Below are 19,686 nucleotides of genomic sequence, written 5' to 3'. Positions count from 1 at the left end.
CTTATGGGAACAATAATCAACTAGCATAGGAAGGCAAAACAAGCATAACTTCAAAACATTAAGCACATAGAGAGGAAACTTAATATTATTGCAATTCCTACAAGCATATGTTCCTCCCTCATAAAAAAATTCTGTAGCATCATGAACGAATTCAACAATATAAACATCACATAAAGCATTCTTTTCATGATCTACAAGCATAGAAAATTTACTACTCTCCACATAAGCAAATTTTTTCGTATGCATAGTAGTGGGAGCAAACTCAACAAAATAATTATCATGTGAGGCATAATCCAATTGAAAACTAAAATCATGATGACAAGGTTCATGGTTGTCATTATTCTTAATAGTATACAAGTCGTCATAATAATCATCATAGATAGCAATTTTGTTCTCATAATCAATTGGAACCTCTTCCGAAATAGTGGATTCATCACTAAATAAAGTCATGACCTCTCCATATCCACTTTCATAATTATCACAATAATATTCAACATCCTCCAAAATAGTGGGATCATTACTTCCTAAAGTTGACACTCTCCAAACCCACTTTCATCAATATAATCATCATAAATAGGAGGCATGCTTTCATCATAGTAAATATTCTCATCAAAACTTGGGGGACTAACCATATCATCTTCATCAAACATAGCATCCACAAGCTTGTGGATTTGCATATCATTAGCATCATGGGTATTCAAAGAATTCTTACTAACAACTTTGCAATCATGTTCATCATTCAAAGATTTAGTGCCAAACATTTTAATGCATTCTTCCTCTAGCAATTGAGCACAATTGTCGGAATCATTATTTTCACGGAAGACATTAAAAAGATGAAGCATATGCGGCACCTTCAATTCCATTTTTTTGTTTTATTTTATAGACCAAACTAGTGATAAAAAAGAAACTAAAAGATTCGATTGCAATATCTAAAGATATACCTTCAAGCACTCACCTCCCCAGCAACGGCGCCAGAAAAGAGCTTGATGTCCACTACGCAACCTTCTTCTTGTAGACGTTGTTAGGCCTCCAAGTGCAGAGGTTTGTAGGACAATAGCAAATTTCCCTCAAGTGGATGACCTAAGGTTTATCAATCCGTGGGAGGCGTAGGATGAAGATGGTCTCTCTCAAGCAACCATGCAACCAAATAACAAAGAGTCTCTTGTGTCCCCAACACACCCAATACAAGTGCAATATGGATGGTAGATATAGGTTTTTGTAATCTGAAATTATAAAAACAGCAAGGTAGCAAGTGGTAAAAGTGAGCGTAAACGGTATTGCAATGGTAGGAAACAAGGCCTAAGGTTCATACTTTCACTAGTGCAAGTTCTCTCAACAATAATAACATAATTGGATCATATAACTATCCCTCAACATGCAACAAAGAGTCACTCCAAAGTCACTTATAGCGGAGAACAAACGAAGAGATTATGGTAGGCTGAAACCACCTCAAAGTTATCCTTTTCGATCGATCTATTCAAAAGTCCGTAGTAAAATAACATGAAGTTATTCTTTCCGTTCAATCTATCCTAGAGTTCGTACTAGAATAAAACCTTCAGACACAAATCAACCAAAACTCTAATGTCACCTAGATACTCCAATGTCAACTCAAGTATCCATGGCTATGATTATACGATATGCATCACACAATCTCAGATTCATCTATTCAGCCAACACAAAGTACTTCAAAGAGAGCCCCAAAGTTTCTACCGGGGAGTCAAGACGAAAACGTGTGCAACCCCTATGCATAGATTCCCAAGGTCACGGAACCCGCAAGTTGATCACCAAAACATACATCAAGTGAATCAATAGAATACCCCATTGTCACCACGAGTATCCCACGCAAGACATACATCAAGTGTTCTCAAACCCTTAAAGACTCAATCCGATAAGATAACTTCAAAGGGAAAACTCAATCCATTACAAGAGAGTAGAGGGGGAGAAACATCATAAGATCCAACTGTGATAGCAAAGCTCGCGATACATCAAGATTGTGCCAAATCAAGAACACGAGAGAGAGAGAGAGAGAGAGAGATCAAACACATAGCTACTGGTACATACCCTCAGCCCAGAGGGTGAACTACTCCCTCCTTGTCATGGATAGCGCCAGGATGATGAAGATGGCCACCGGTGATGGATTCCCCCTCCGAAAGGGTGCCAGAACGGGCTTCGGAGAGGTTTTTGCTGGAAAAGGCTTGCGGCGGCAAAACTCCCGATCTAGGTTATGTTCTGGGGGTTTCTGTATATATAATAGGTTTTGGCGTCAGGAACAAGTCAGGGGAGCTCTCCGAGGCAGCCACGAGGCAGGGGGCGCACCCAGGGGGTAGAGCGCGCCCCCACCCCCGTGGGTTCCTCGGGACCCTTCTGGCCCATTTCCAGTACTCTGTGGCCTTCTTCTGGTCCAAAACTAAACTCCGTGAAATTTCAGGTCAATTGTACTCCGTTTGATTTTTCTTTTCTGCGATACTCAAAAACAAGGAAAAACATAAACTGACACTGGGCTCTAGGTTAATAGGTTAGTCCCGAAAATGATATAAAAGTGTATAGTAAAGCCCATAAACATCCAAAACGGGTAATATAATTGCATGGATTAATCAAAAATTATAGATACATTGGAGACGTATCAACGGGCTACGGTCACGCCGACTCCGACAGCCCATGCGCCGGCTGTCGCGACGACGGTTTCCGGAAGTGGGCTAGGATGCTTGATGCTTGTCCCGTCGGCCGCTTGTAGGCCGGCGGGGTTCGATGGTGTCGGTGTTGGTTCTCGAGCGAAAGCCGGCCGGGACCCGAAACGACTAAGCCGACTGCTCCTGCTGCAAGTTTGCAGCTTCCATGAGGGTGCGGATACGTTCTTGCTGCACCTCGCGGGCCGGCCCGTCGAGCTCCTCCAGCTTGTTGAGGGCGGCCCGTGTGGCTCTTATGTTGTTGATATGAGTGTTGTAGAAGGGACGGCCGCCGGCTAGCTCCTGGCCGACGACGCTACTGTGGCGCCGTACTTCTCCTAGCCGGATAGGACCGACGCTGGCCGGCGGAGGCCTGATATGTCTCCAACGTATCTATAATTTATGAAGCATTCATGCTATATTATTATCTGTTTTGGATGTTTATGGGCTTTATTATACACTTTTATATTATTTTTGGGACTAACCTATTAACCGGAGGCCCAGCCCATATTGTTGTTTTCTTGCCTATTTCAGTGTTTCGAAGAAAAGGAATATCAAACGAAGTCCAAATGGAATGAAACCTTCGGGAGCATTATTTTTGGAACGGAAGCAATCCAGGAGACTTGGAGTTGAAGTCAAGGAAGCTTCGAGGTGGCCACAAGGTTGGGGGGCGCCCCCCTACTGGGCACGCCCCCTGTCTCGTGGGCCCCTCGAGGCTCCCCGACCAACTTCTTTCGCCTAAATATTCCCATATACCCTGAAAACATCGAAGCGAACAATAAATCGGGAGTTCCGCCGCCGCAAGCCTCTGTAGCCACTAAAAACCTCTTGGCAGCCGTTCCGGCACCCTGCCAGAGGGGCGGATCCCTCACCGGTGGCCATCTTCATCATCCCGGCGCTCTCCATGATGAGGAGGGAGCAGTTCACCCTCAGGGCTAACGGTATGTACCAGTAGCTATGTGTTTGATCTCTCTCTCTCTCGTGTTCTCTCTATGGCACGATCTTGATGTATCGCGAGCTTCGCTATTATAGTTCGATCTTATGATGTTTCTCCCCCTCTACTCTCTTTTAATGGATTGAGTTTTCCCTTTGAAGTTATCTTATCGGATTGAGTCTTTATGGATTTGAGAACACTTGATGTATGTCTTTCCGTGCTTATCTATGGTGACAATGGGATATTCACGTGATCCACTTGATGTATGTTTCTGTTGGGGATATAACTACTGAGTGTAAACCGCCCAGGAGGGGCCGGTTCACCTTCAATTATATTGAAGCCCATGAAGACCCATAAGATGGCGCTTTACTCATGAAGCTTAGAGGCCCGGAGCCCAAAGGCGGATTAGGGCCCATAGTGGTAAACCGCCATGGTTATGTAACTTGTATTGTAAGTTAGGAAAGGAGAGACCGAGCCGGACACTTGTATGAGTCGGCCTCGGGACTCTGTAGACCGGCCGGGCGTCAACCTATGTATATAAAGGGACGACCTGGCGGCGGTTCAGGGACAAGAAAAGAACAACTCGAGACCCAAGCAAAGCATATTTGCTCCCTGGTCATTGAAACCCAATCAATTCCATCACAACTAGACGTAGGCTTTTACCTTCATCGAAGGGGCCGAACTAGTATAAAATTCCCGTGTCCTTTGTCCGGTTTAACCCCTTCAAGCTAACCAGTCGCGATGGCTCCACGACTAAGTCCTTTCATGAGGACATCTGACGTGTTAATTCCATGACAGTTGGCGCCCATTGTGGGGCTATCGCATGATGGTTTCGAGTTCTTGAAGGGCAGCTTTGAAGGACTCAAAGGGTATGCGGTCGGCCGGATGACCAAGAGTCGTCGCGGCAAGCTCTACATCGACGACGAAGGATGGGGCCCCGAGGCCGGCTCAATTGAGTACGGGTACCAGGTCCCCTTTGGTGGAATTCATGTCTTCATCGGCAAGATCGGCGAACCGGGCCCTGAGCCGGACATCTGCACCGACCTCGTCGAGACGGCTCAGCGTGCGAGTCCTGCCCGGGTTAAGCCCACTATGAAGCATGCGTTCGTAGGATGTATCCATGGGATCAGATCTGAACCGGTGTCTGAAGGCGAGATAGCTGTTTATTCCGACGGCGAGTCATCCACTGGTGAGACCGAGTCCCTATACCAAATTCATAATGGTGTGTTCAAAGGATATTCCGATGGCAAACATATTCCGGACCTCCTTGAACCGCCCAGTCAGGTGGCTGTTTTGATGGCCGAAACACAACCCACTTTGCAGTCTTCATCTACAGCAGCAATGAATTCTAGATCAGCGGCCGCGGCAGGAGGCCCGGTGCGCCGACCGGCTCAAGCTCTCTCTGGTTTGATCGATTCCTAGGCGACCTTGTTAACCACGGCAGTTACCCCGGAGACGCAGTATCAGCACAATGCGGATATTGCAAAGCTGAAGGACCAGATAACACAGACTAAGGAGGACCTGGCAACTGAGGATGGTAGGATGGCCGAAGAACGGGCCGCTTTGGATGCCCAGTCACAGCAGATGCAGGCGCAGAATTACCGGCTCATGTTGGATCAGAATGCCTCAAACGACATAATGCGAAGGAAGTACCAATCGCGTATGCCACCGGTCTTTGAAGGACTAAATCACTTTAATACGCCGGGGGCTGGGCCGAGTAATCCGGTGGCCGCAAACTAGACCGATGCGCCTAGGGCCACACCGGATCAACCACGGATGACGGAACCACCTCAATGGTGGAAATATGTGTCAACACCGCCGGGTCACTTTTCGAGCCCTTTGGATAACATGATTGCTGCAGCATCTCGCCTGGCAGCTATTCTGACGGAGGGTGATTCACTGGCAGGGATTGAGACGTGGCGGGCCATGGATCTTCTTCAAACCGCCGTGGTGCAGCAGCAGGCTTATTCCTATAGCCGAGATAGAATTCATTCGACCCCCCATCTGAGCAAAAGCTATAGAAGGCACATGGATGAACCGGAAGTGTCTAGCAGTGCGCGGCGCCGCAATGTCCCGCAAGGACCCAATCCGGCGCGCGTTGAGGTAAATGCTCAAGACGTGGTGGGTAATGGAAGAGCACGGAGGGAGGCCGCTTTGGCAACACAATATGCGGGTCGTTATCAACCCGCCCCGGTTCAGCCAGCGGCATCAGTAGACCGAGGCACGGGGCTTGCCTTCAGTTCATGGGGAGTGCCGTGTCTCATTCCGGCTCTCCGTAATGTGCGGCTGCCCAAGGATTTCAAGGGTCCACGTAAGGTGCCTAATTACATCGCTGATCAGCCACCTGAGGCGTGGGTTGAGAGTTATGAGATGGCAATGGAGATGCTGAATGTGGATGAAGCGGCTTGTGTAAAGTATTTTACGATGATGTTGGAAGGGACAGCATGTACCTGGTAGAAAACCTGCCAGCCAACTCCATCGAGTCATGGGATCAGTTGAAGGCCCGGTTTATAGCCAATTTCAAAGACACATGCAAACATCCTATGTCCATTGTGGATCTGGATGCCTGTGTTCAAGGGGAGAAGGAGTCAACAACTCATTGGGTGCGCCGGGTGTCAGAAGTTTTGCATTCATCAGACCAGATTAATGCTGATCAAGCAATCATAACGCTGGAGCGTAATTGCCGGTTTAAGTCACTAAAGATGAAGTTGGGACGGCTCAAGCGCCACTGCAATGACATGGGCACACTTATGGCAGCCTTGGTCAAATATGACAATTTTGATAATACCAAGGATCCCGATTCTGATGAGGAGAAAACGGAGAAGGGAAAGAAGAACGGCGGTGCAAAAGGACAGCATCACAACCAAGGAGGCCATGGGAATAATGGTAAGCGCAAAGCAGATAGTTCAGATCTTGTGGCTAACACAAATATGCAGCGTCGTAAAGGTAAACCGCCCCAGCATGGTGGAGGGATGAATCTGGAGCGTCTGTTAAACCAGCCCTGCCCAAAGCATGGGACCAAGGAGGCCCCTGCCACACATCTTTGGAAAGATTGTTATATTATGAAGGGGTTCAAAAACTCTGATCTCTTCCGATATGATCAGGGTCCGTCGGGCGGTTCAGGTCCAGGTTTTCATGGTGGTGGCAGTTCAAATTCTGGATTTCAGAATAATCAGGCCAACCAGAACAACCAGGGTGGTAACAGCCAACAGAATAATCAAGGGAATCAGCAACAGTCAGGTTATCAAAGTCACCCCAAGCAGTTTAATGGTGGGCAGTATCATGTGTTCACTACTAATTTGTGCAAACGTGATCAGAAGCTTCACAAGAGAGCAGTTAATGCTGTTAAACCGGCGGTGCTACGTTACTTGCGGTGGTCTGAGCAGCCCATTGTGTGGGGCAGAGAGGATCATCCGCCCCGGGTTGACAATCCGGGTCATCTCGCTTTCGTGGTGGCGCCTGATACGTCTCCAACGTATCTATAATTTTTGATTGATCCATGCTACTTTATCTAATGTTTTGGACTATAATGGGCTTTATTTTCCACTTTTATATTATTTTTGGGACTAACCTATTAACCGGAGGCCCAACCCAGAATTGCTGTTTTTTTTGCCTATTTCAGTATTTCGAAGAAACAGAATATCAAACGGAGTCCAAACGGAATGAAACCTTCGGGAACGTGATATTCTGACCGAACGTGATCTAGGAGACTTGGACCCTACTCCAAGAAGCACCAAAGGCAGTCACGAGGCTGGATGGTGCGCCCCACTACCTCGTGGGCCCCCTAACGCTCCACGACATACTCCTTCCTCCTATATATACCTACGTACTCCCAATAGACCAAAGGGGGAGCCAAAAACCTAATTCCACCATCGTACCTTCCTGTATCCACGAGATCCCATCTTGGGGCCTGTTCCGGAGCTCCGCCGGAGGGGTCATCTACCACGGAGGGCTTCTACATCAACACCATAGCCCCTCCGATGAAGTGTGAGTAGTTTACTTCAGACCTTTGGGTCCATAGCTAGTAGCTAGATGGCTTCTTCTCTCTTTTTGGATCTCGATACATTGTTCTCCCCCTCTCTCGTGGAGATCTATTTGAGGTAATCTTCTTTTTGCGGTGTGTTTGTTGAGACCGATGAATTGTGGGTTTATGATCCAGCTTATCTATGAATAATATTTGAATCTTCTCTGAATTCTTTTATGTATGATTGAGTTATCTTTGCAAGTCTCTTCGAATTATCCATTTGGTTTGGCCAACTAGATTGGTAGTTCTTGCAATGGGAGAAGTGCATGGCTTTGGGTTCAATCTTGCGGTGTCCTTACCCAGTGACAGAAAGGGTTGCAAGGCACGTATTGTATTGTTGCCATCGAGGATAACAAGATGTGGTATTTATCATATTGCATGAATTTATTCCTCTACATCATGTCATCTTGCTTAAGGCGTTACTCTGTTTTTAACTTAATACTCTAGATGCATGCTGGATAGAGGTCGATGAGTGGAGTATTAGTAGTAGATGCAGAATCGTTTCGATCTACTTGCCTCGGACGTGATGCCTATATACATTATCATACCTAGATAACCTCATAACTATGCTCAATTCTATCAATTGCTCAACAGTAATTTGTTCACCCACCATAGAATACTTATGCTCTTGAGAGAAGCCACTAGTGAAACCTATGGCCCCCGGGTCTATTCTCATCATATCAATCTCCATCACTTTATTTACTTGCTTTGCTCTTACTTTTTACTTTGCATCTTTATACCAAAAATACCAAAAATATTATCTCTATCAGATCTCACTCTCGTAAGTGACCGTGAAGGGATTGACAACCCCTAATCGCGTTGGTTGCGAGTAGCTATCGTTTTGTGCAGGTACGAGGGACTTGCACGTGACCTCCTACTGGATTGATACCTTGGTTCTCAAAAACTGAGGGAAATACTTACGCTACTGTGATGCATCATCCTCTCCTCTTCGGGGAAAACCAAAGAAAGCTCACGACGTAGCAAGAAGGATTTCTGGCTCCGTTGCCGGGGAGGCCTACGCAAAATTCAACATACCAAGTACCCATCACAATCCCTATTTCTCGCATTACATTATTTGCCATTTGCCTCTCATTTTCCTCTCCCCCACTTCACCCTTGCCGTTTTATTTTCCCTCTCTTTCCCAATCTCCTCCTCTTTTTCCCTTTGCCTTTTGTTTGCTCGTGTGTTAGTTTGCTTGATTGTCATCATGACTAGTCTGATATCCTCTCCGTTATCTCCCGAGTAAGAAGTGCTAAATTTTAAACAAAGGGAGGGAGAAAATCTAAAAGATGCTTGGTATAGAATTTGCAATGCTCAAAATAGATCTACCAGGAAGCAATCTACATCAGTTCTTCTTCGCAATTTTTATGTAGGTGCTAATCCTTGGTATAGATATATCCTTGATACCATTACCGGAGGGAATTTTTTGGGTAGCCATACTTTTGATTCCTATAATGCTTTAATAGATTTATTTGGCTCACCTCCTCTTTTGGTTAATGGAACTGTTAACTTTGGAGCATGTTATGCAAAGGCTTGAAATTATTGAAAACAAAGATGCTACCATTGAATCCATTGAAAATCTAGATAAAAAGATTCATAATCAAATTACTCAATATGGATCTAAGGTAGGAATGACTTTGAAAAATATTAAGGAGAAGGAACCCATGGTTAATGAAAAAATAAATCTAGACTCTACTCGAATCGATGAACTTGAGGGTATCATTACCAACTTGGGAACCACTTTTTCTTCCGTAAAGAATACTCCTAGTCCTCCCACTAAAATTGCCAAGCTTATATATGTTCCTAAAAATAAGGGTGAATCATCTAGTAAGGAAAATGCGGGTCTTAAATCTATAAGTACTCATCCCGATCTTTTTACTATCATTAAGGAACCATTTGCTACGAATGAATTTTTCGATCTTATGCCTAAAAGTTTAATAATTACTAGAAAGAAAGGAAATTCTAAAGGAGGTAGATGCCTCATTGAAGAATTGCCTACCAAAGATGGCAATACCTAGATCTATCCTTGCTTTTATGACTAGATAGGGGCGTTAAACGATAGCGCTTGTTGGGAGGCAACCCAATTTTATTTTTAGTTTTTTGTTTTTGCTTCTGTTTAGGAATAAATAATCCATATAGATTCTGTTTAGATGTGGTTTTATCTTTTAATTAGTGTTTGTGCCAAGTTAAACCTATTAGATCTTCTTGGAAGATAGTTATTTGATCTTGCTGTAATTTCCAGAATCTTTGCGCTCAGTTCCTGAATTGTTAAAAATCACAGGACCGTGCTTTTGCGTTTATTCTTTTTGCTGCTGATAAATAAACAAATTTCCCAGGTCTTCTAATTTTGGTAGAATTGTTTGGGTCCCAGAAGTTCGCGTTAGTTACAGATTACTACAGACTGTTCTGTTTTTGACAGATTCTGTTTTGCGTGTGTTGTTTGCTTATTTTGATGAATCTATGGCTAGTAAAATAGTTTATGATCCATAGAGAAGTTGGAATACAGTAGGTTTAACACCAATATAAATAAAGAATGAGTTCATTACAGTACCTTAAAGTAGTCTTTTGTTTTCTTTCTCTAACAGAGCTCACGAGATTTCTATTGAGTTTTGTGTTGTGAAGTTTTCAAGTTTTGGGTGAATTCTATTGATGGATTATGGAACAAGGAGTGGCAAGAGCCTAAGCTTGGGGATGCCCATGGTACCCCAAGATAATCCAAGGACACCAAAAAGTCAAAGCTTGGGGATGCCCCGGAAGGCATCCCCTCTTTCGTCTACTTCCATCGGTAATTTACTTGGAGCTATATTTTTATTCACCAACATGATATGTGTTTTGCTTGGAGCGTCTTGTATTATTTGCGTCCTTGTTTGTTAGTTTACCACAATCATCCTTGCTGTACACACCTTTTGAGAGAACCATAGATGAATTGAAAATTTATAGAATACTCTATGTGCTTCACTTATATCTTTTGAGCTTGATAGTTTGCTCATAGTGCTTCACTTATATCTTTTGAGCGTGATAATTTTTGCTCTAGTGCTTCACTTAGATCTTTTAGAGAACGGTGGTGGATTTGTTTTAAAGAAACTTGATCTCTCATGCTTCACCTAGATTATTTTGAGAGTTGTTAATAGCATGGTAATTTGCTTAATGTTAATATACTTAGTATTCAAGATATGTGAAACTTTCTTTTGAGTGCGTTGAATACTAAGATAAGTTTGATGCTTGATAATTGTTTGGAGATATGAAGGTGATAATATTAGAGTCATGCTAGTTGAGTAGTTGTGAATTTAAAGAATACTTGTGTTGAAGTTTGTGATTCCCGTAGCATGCACGTATGGTGAACCGTTATGTGATGAACTCAGAGCATGGTTTATTTATTGATTGTCTTCCTTATGAGTGGCGGTCGGGGACGAGCGATGGTTTTTTCATACCAATATATCCCCCTAGGAGCATGCGCGTAATACTTTGCTTTGATAACTTATAGATTTTTGCAATTAGTATATGAGTTCTTTATGACTAATGTTGAGTCCATGGATTATACGCACTTTTTCCCATCCTTCCACCATTGCTAGCCTCTCTAATACCACGCACTTTTCGCCGGTATCATACACCCACCATAAACCTTCCTCAAAACAGCCACCATACCTACCTATCATGGCATTTCCATAGCCATTCCGAGATATATTGCCATGCAACTTTCCACCGTTCCGTTTATTAAGACACGCTCCATCATTGTCATATTGCTAGCATGATCATGTAGTTGACATTGTATTTGTGGCAAAAGCCACCTTTAATAATTCTTTCATACATGTCACTCATGTTTCATTGCATATCCCGGTACACCGCCGGAGGCATTCATGTAGAGTCATAGTTTGTTCTAAGTATCGAGTTGTAATTGTTGAGTTGTAAGAAAAATAAAAGTGTGATGATCATCATTATTAGAGAATTGTCCCAAGTGAGGAAAGAATGATGGTGTCTATGATTCCCCCACAAGTCGGGATGAGACTCTGGACGGAAAAAAAAGAGGCCATGAAAAAACGGAGAAAAGGCCCAAATAAAAAAATGAGAGAAAAAGAGAGAAGGGACAATGCTACTATCCTTTTACCACACTCGTGCTTCGAAGTAGCACCATGATCTTCATGATAGAAAGTCTCTCATTTCGTCACTTTCATATAGTAGTGGGAATTTTTCAATATAAAACTTGGCTTCTATATTCCAATGATGGGCTTCCTCAAAATGCCCTAGGTCTTCGTGAGCAAGCGAGTTGGATGCGCACCCACTTACTTTCTTTTGTTGAGCTTTCATATACTTATAGTTCTAGTGCATCCGTTGCATGGCAATCCCTACTCACTCACATTGATATCTATTGATGGGCATCTACATAGCCCGTTGATACGCCTAGTTGATGTGAGACTATCTTCCCTCTTTTTGTCTTCTCCACAACCACCGTTCTATTCCACATATAGTGCTATATCCATGGCTCACGCTCATGTATTGCGTGAAGATTGAAAAAGTTTTGAAAATGTTAAAGTATGAAACAATTGCTTGGCTTGTCATCGGGGTTGTGCATGATTTAAATACTTTGTGTGGGGAAGATGGAGCATAGCCAGACTATATGATTTTGTAGGGATAACTTTCTTTGGCCATGTTATTTCGAGAAGACATAATTGCTTTGATTAGTATCCTTGAAGTATTATTATTTTTATGTCAATATGAACTTTTGTCTTGAATATTTCGGATCTGAATATTCATACCATGATTAAGAAGATTTACATTGAAATTATGCCAAAGTATCACTCCGCATAAAAAATTCTCTTTTTATCATTTACCTACTCGAGGACGAGTAGGAATTAAGCTTGGGGATGCCTGATATGTCTCCAACGTATCTATAATTTTTGATTGCTCCATGCTACTTTATCTATTGTTTTGGACTATAATGGGCTTTATTTTGCACTTTTATATTATTTTTGGGACTAACCTATTAACCGAAGGCCCAGCCCAGAATTGTTGTTTTTTTTTCCTATTTCAGTATTTCGAAGAAACGGAATATCAAACGGAGTCCAAACGGAATGAAACCTTTGGGAACGTGATCTTCTCACCGAACGTGATCCAGGAGACTTGGACCCTACTCCAAGAAGCACCAGAGGCGGTCACGAGGGTGGAGGGCGCCCCCCTGGGCACGCCCCCCTACCTCGTGGGCCCCCTGACGCCTACTCCTTCCTCCTATATATACCTACGTGCCCACAATAGACCAGAGGGGGAGCCAAAAACCTAATTCCACCATCGTACCTTCCTGTATCCACGAGATCCCATCTTGGGGCCTGTTCCGGAGCTCCGCCGGAGGGGGCATCTACCACGGAGGGCTTCTACATCAACACCATAGCCCCTCCGATGAAGTGTGAGTAGTTTACTTCAGACCTTCGGGTCCATAGCTAGTAGCTAGATGGCTTCTTCTCTCTTTTTGGATCTCGATACATTGTTCTCCCCCTCTCTCGTGGAGATCTATTTGAGGTAATCTTCTTTTTGCGGTGTGTTTGTTGAGACCGATGAATTGTGGGTTTATGATCCAGCTTATCTATGAATAATATTTGAATCTTCTCTGAATTCTTTTATGTATGATTGAGTTATCTTTGCAAGTCTCTTCGAATTATCCATTTGGTTTGGCCAACTAGATTGGTAGTTCTTGCAATGGGAGAAGTGCATGGCTTTGGGTTCAATCTTGCGGTGTCCTTACCCAGTGACAGAAAGGGTTGCAAGGCACGTATTGTATTGTTGCCATCGAGGATAACAAGATGTGGTATTTATCATATTGCATGAATTTATTCCTCTACATCATGTCATCTTGCTTAAGGCGTTACTCTGTTTTTAACTTAATACTCTAGATGCATGCTGGATAGAGGTCGATGAGTGGAGTATTAGTAGTAGATGCAGAATCGTTTCGATCTACTTGCCTCGGACGTGATGCCTATATACATTATCATACCTAGATAACCTCATAACTATGCTCAATTCTATCAATTGCTCAACAGTAATTTGTTCACCCACCATAGAATACTTATGCTCTTGAGAGAAGCCACTAGTGAAACCTATGGCCCCCGGGTCTATTCTCATCATATCAATCTCCATCACTTTATTTACTTGCTTTGCTCTTACTTTTTACTTTGCATCTTTATACCAAAAATACCAAAAATATTATCTCTATCAGATCTCACTCTCGTAAGTGACCGTGAAGGGATTGACAACCCCTAATCGTGTTGGTTGCGAGTAGCTATCGTTTTGTGAAGGTACGAGGGACTTGCGCGTGACCTCCTACTGGATTGATACCTTGGTTCTCAAAAACTGCGGGAAATACATACGCTACTGTGCTGCATCATCCTCTCCTCTTCGGGGAAAACCAATGCAAGCTCACAACGTAGCAGCGCCTCGGGTGGGAGGTTATAAGTTCACCAAGGTCCTGATGGATGGAGGGAGTAGCATCAATATCCTGTACTATGAGACTTTTCGTCGCATGGGGTTGACAGACAAGAGTCTTAAACCGTCAAACACTGTTTTTCATGGTGTGGTACCAGGTAAATCGGCATATCCTATTGACAAGATCGCTTTGGAGGTTGTCTTTGGAGATGAGCATGATTCCAGGTCTGAAATGTTGACCTTTGAAGTGGTGAAAATCCAGAGCCCATATCACGCACTGTTTGGATGGCTGGCTTACATAAAATTTATGGCGAGGCCCTGCTATATCTATTTACAGCTCAAAATGTTGGGTCATAAGGGGACTATCACAGTACACGGAAGTCGAAAGATCACTTTGGATTGTGAGGAAGGTGATGCGGCTTATGCTGAGTCGGTTTGTGCTACAGAGGAGCTGAAGTTTTATAAAGACAACGTTGATCCGGCAGACATGACCCCTCTGAAGAAGCCCACCACTGAGCATGACCCGACCCTGAAGTTCAAACCGGCTGATGAGACTAAACTTGCTGACTTTGTTCCTAGCGATTCATCCAAACAGTTTAGCATCAGCACCAATTTGGATCCAAAATAGGAAAGCGCGCTCATCGAGTTCATCCGTGAGAACCGGGACATTTTTGCATGGAAGCCTTCTGACAAGCCAGGTGTACCGAGGGAACTCGCTGAGCACACTCTCAATATTGATCCCAAGTTTAAACCGGTCAAGCAATTTCTTCGCCGCTTTAACTAGGAAAGATGCAAGGCCATTGGTGAAGAGGTAGCCCGGCTGTTGGTTGCAGGGTTTATCGTCGAAGTATTTCACCCCGAGTGGTTGGCTAATCCGGTGCTCGTTCTTAAGAAAAATGGCACTTTGCGTATGTGTGTGGACTACACAGATTTGAACAAGGCTTGTCCGGCAGATCCTTTTGCTCTCCCGCGTATTGATCAAATTATTGATGTGACGACGGTTGTGAGCGCCTAAGTTTCTTGGATACTTATTCAGGTTATCATTAGATTAAAATGGCAGTTAAGGACCAGGAGAAGACAACCTTCATCACTCCCTTTGGAGCCTTCTGCTATGTTTCTATGCCTTTTGGGCTCAAGAGTGCCCAGGCAACTTATCAGCGTTGTGCGCAAAATTGTCTTCACAATCAGATTGGCCGCAATGTTCATGCCTATGTGGATGATATTGTGGTAAAATCCAGGAAAAAAGAGACATTGATAGATGATCTCAAGGAGACCTTTGACAATCTGCGTGTCTATAAGATGATGCTCAATCCGGACAAATGTGTTTTCGGTGTTCCGGAAGGCAAGCTTCTAGGTTTTCTGTTTTCCAACATAGGCATTGAGGCTAATCCGGAGAAGGTCAAAGCGATTACATCTTTGGCTAAACCGGCGTGCATTAATGATGTTCAGCGTCTGGCAGGTCAAATTGCAGCCCTAAGCCGGTTTATCAGCCGCTTGGGAGAGAAGGCAATCCCTCTATATCAGATGTTGAAGAAAACAGACACCTTTGTCTGGAGTGATGCGGCTAATGCGGCGTTTGAAGACTTGAAGCGGCAATTGGCTAAACCGCCAGTCCTTGCTGCTCCGGTTGACAAAGAGCCCTTATTATTGTACGTGGATGCTAATGCCCGTGCTGTCAGTGTGGCAATTGTGGTGGAGCACAAGGAGGCTGGTAAGGAATATCCTGTTCAATAGCCGGTTTACTATATCAGCGAAGTACTTATAGAGTCAAAGCAACGGTATCCGCATTGGCAGAAGCTGGTCTATGGGGTTTTTATGGCGAGTCGGAAGCTCAAACAATACTTTCAAGGCCATCCCATTACAGTGGTCACTTCAGCTCCTTTCGGCGATATAATTCAAAACAAGGAGGCAACTGGCCGGGTTGCAAAGTGGGCAATTAAGCTTGGCCCGCACGGGTTGAAGTATATGCCTCGGACATCTATCAAGTCACAGGCACTTGTTGACTTCATCAATGATTGGACTGAGTTACAGGCGCCAGAGGACAAATCGGATAACACATACTGGACTATTCACTTTGATGGATCCAGGCAAATGGAGGGCTCGGGGGCTAGAGTTGTCCTTACTTCCCCTCGAGGTGATAAAATTCGTTATGTTCTCCGTTTAAGGTTCCCCTGTACTAACAATGCAGCTGAGTACGAAGCATTACTCCATGGTCTCGGCGTGGCTAAGGAAATGAACTTGAGCCGGGTTTGTTGTTTTGGAGATTCTGATCTGGTGGCTCAGCAAGTTTCTGGTACTTGGGATTCACTCATGGCGGCTTATAGACGCGAGGTGGATATTGTGGCAGGTCACTTTAAGGGTTAGCAGGTTGAGCACACTGACCGGCGCAAAAACGAAGCAGCAGATGCTTTAAGCCGGCTGGGATCTCAGCGTAAACCGGTACCACCCAATACCTTTTTAGATATCTTGCATAACCCGTCTGTTAAGTTGCCCACAGAGGAGGATTTAGCTGTTCCTGATCCAGAGGCCCAATTGGTAGCCGCTTTACATATCACTCCGGATTGGACGGTTCCATATTTGGCGTATATGAACCGGGGCGAGTTACCAGATGATGAGGTCTTCGCCAGGTAGATAATCCGGCGGTCCAAGTCCATGGTTATTCACAATGGCGAATTACACCGTTGCAGTGTTTCAGGCGTATTCCAACGTTGTGTTTCTCCTGAAGAAGGACAAGAGATTCTACGAGAAATACATGAAGGGGATTGTGGTCACCATGCTGGTTCTAAATCCCTGGTGGCCAAAGCTTTTCGTCATGGGTTCTATTGGTTGACAGCTCATGCCGATGCGGAGGATCTGGTAAAGCGGTGTGACGCTTGTCAGAAGTTTTCACGTCGACCTCATGTTCTGGCTCAAGAGCTACGGATGATTCCTATCAATTGGCCGTTTGCCACTTGGGGGCTTGACATGGTGGGACCTTTTAAGTGCTCCAAGGATAAGAAGACCCACCTGTTGGTGGCGGTTGACAATTTCACTAAATGGGTTGAAGCGGAGCCCGTCAGCAAGTGTGATGCAGCCACGGCGGTTAAATTTCTCAAAAAGATTATCTTCTGCTTTGGCTTTCCACACATCATCATCACAGATAATGGCACAAACCTTTCTAAAGGTGAGATGGAGGATTTCTGTCAGAGAGAGCACATCCAGCTTGATTTAGCATCTGTAGCGCACCCCCAGTTCAATGGTCAAGCTGAGAGGGCGAATCAAGAAATCCTGAAGGGTATCAAGCCCCGGCTTATGGTTCCTTTGAAGCGGACGCCGGGTTGTTGGGTGGAAGAATTTCCATCTGTGTTATGGAGTATAAACACCACCCCAAACCGATCTACGGGTTATACACCTTTCTTCATGGTTTACGGAGCTGAGGCTGTCCTCCCCAGTGATATTCGTCATGACTCGCCCCGGGTTGCCAATTATGTTGAAGCGGACAATGAGCAAGCACGCCAAGAGGCGCTGGACCTGTTAGATGAGAAACGGGACATGGCTTTGGCTCGATCGGCAGTTTATCAACAAGACCTACGGCGTTATCACAGCCGCCGGGTTAAGACAAGAACCTTTCAAGAAGGCGACTTGGTGCTCCGGCTCATCCAGGATCAGAACGATATGCACAAGTTATCCCCACCTTGGGAAGGACCCTTTGTGGTCAGCAAGAATCTGCACAACGGATAATACTACCTCATTGACGTTCGAGACAATTCACGCAATTCTGAGGAGGAGACCCGACGGCCGTGGAACATAGCTCTCCTTCGGCCTTACTATACTTGAGCCATAAGCTTCTCTTATGTACATATTTCGACAATGTATATATTATGATCAATATAATAAACTGGCATCCTTGCTATAAGCAGGGCCTCTGCTGATTTTTCTCAAATATCCTTTCAGTTACATGGGGGCTTCAGTTGACAAAGCGGAGTACTACCTGTTAAACCGGTTATCACGCCACAATACAGCTTGGGAGCTTCACACCCAAGGGGCCAAAGAGAGGCTGGATGCTAGGCACAGCTCAAACATAGGCACCCATGAGCACAGCTCACAAAATTACTTGGGGGCTCTTTGTGTAAAGTAACAAAGAGTTTGAAAGGACCCTTGTAATTGGGTATTGACCCAATGCCTGGAAGCCTGGTGTATTCAGCTAAAACCCCGGGTTAACCTGCCTTCATCAAGTAAGCCACTCCTATCCAGGTAATCCTGGCATGACCCGCCAAACGTTTGATAAGTCAATCTTTTAAAGACCCTGAACTTGTCAAAGTTAAAACGACGATTGGTTAGTTCGAGGCCCATCTTAAAAAACTTTGTAAAATGGTTTAACTCAGCGGCCTGGCAGCCCATGAAAAGCCTCGAATTTGTGCCTGACAGCCCTTGAAAAGCCTCGACTATATGGTTTTTATTTCTTTTGCAAAGTTTTTTACCCTTTGTTAGATTTCTATTGAACCAGTGTCAAATTAACCCAGTGTGGCTTTTCAGTCATCATATTAACCCGATGTTTGTTATCCCGGCTTGGCTTTCAACTATAAGTTGCCAGACCATCTTATCAAAATCGGTGTTTACAAAACCCGGCCTGGCTTTGACTATATGTCGCCAGTTTGATCATCTGGTGTTCATCGTAACCAGGCATGACTTATTACATAACATCATTATATGGTGAGGGTTATAATGCCTCAAGATTTGGGTTTTCACCCTCTCTAAGCGATTTCATATCACATGTATGAGTTATTTAATATTTATTCCGCTTTGGTTATTAGCCAGGCTTTATCTTGGGCATTATGACCCGTCCGGCGGTAAACTGCCAGGACAATTCTTTTTATGCAGATATTAGAATCACATGAAAATTATCAAAGTGTAATGAAGCACAACAAATATCATGACGGATCAACAACATTATGCATCAGTGCCACAGAGCGAAGTATTTTAACTAGCCTATTACAAGGCGCTTTGAGGCCCACGATAATGATTGTTTTTTCAGAACAAAGTCCGTGACAATAACCAGATTGCCGGATTAAGACTCATCACCGTGTTGACATGATGTTGATGGATCTTCAGGCGTCGGTTCAACCTCCTCCTCTCCACCCAGTGGCTGGAAGTCAATGGTGGTCCAGTCCGGATTAGAGCCTGAAATACAGCTTCTTCACTTATCAGATTGGACGGTTCAACATCAAGGGCGTAAGTGTGCTTATGGATTAGCGGGATAAGGTTTTGTGCTTCTGCCACAATCATATCAACCCGCTGGTTCCTTTCATCGTAAAAGGACCGATGAACAGTCAAGTTAGCCTCTTCAGCCAGTTGACTCGACAGCGGGCGCATCTCCTTTGTGAGGGCTTTGAGGGCTTCGTTGTCAAAAGATGACCCGTCTGCTTGCTCATCCGGAAATCCCTTAGCGATATCAACAAGATCCAAGTCAGATATCCATGCTTTGGCCCGAGTCAGTGCTAGTAAAGCCCCAGCCCTGGCAGCAGATCGCTTCACCTCTTCTATCTGAGCCGACATCATGTATAATCTTACTAGTGTGTCCTTGATCAATGTTGGTGCCGGTTTGTTGTATGAGACGACACAGATAACCCGTTGGGCACCAGTATACAATTGCTCAATCAAAGTGTATGCTT

Source organism: Triticum dicoccoides, chromosome 1B (genome assembly GCF_002162155.2).
Source record: "Triticum dicoccoides isolate Atlit2015 ecotype Zavitan chromosome 1B, WEW_v2.0, whole genome shotgun sequence".
NCBI lineage: Eukaryota > Viridiplantae > Streptophyta > Magnoliopsida > Poales > Poaceae > Triticum > Triticum dicoccoides.
This window is presented reverse-complemented; position numbering follows the sequence as displayed.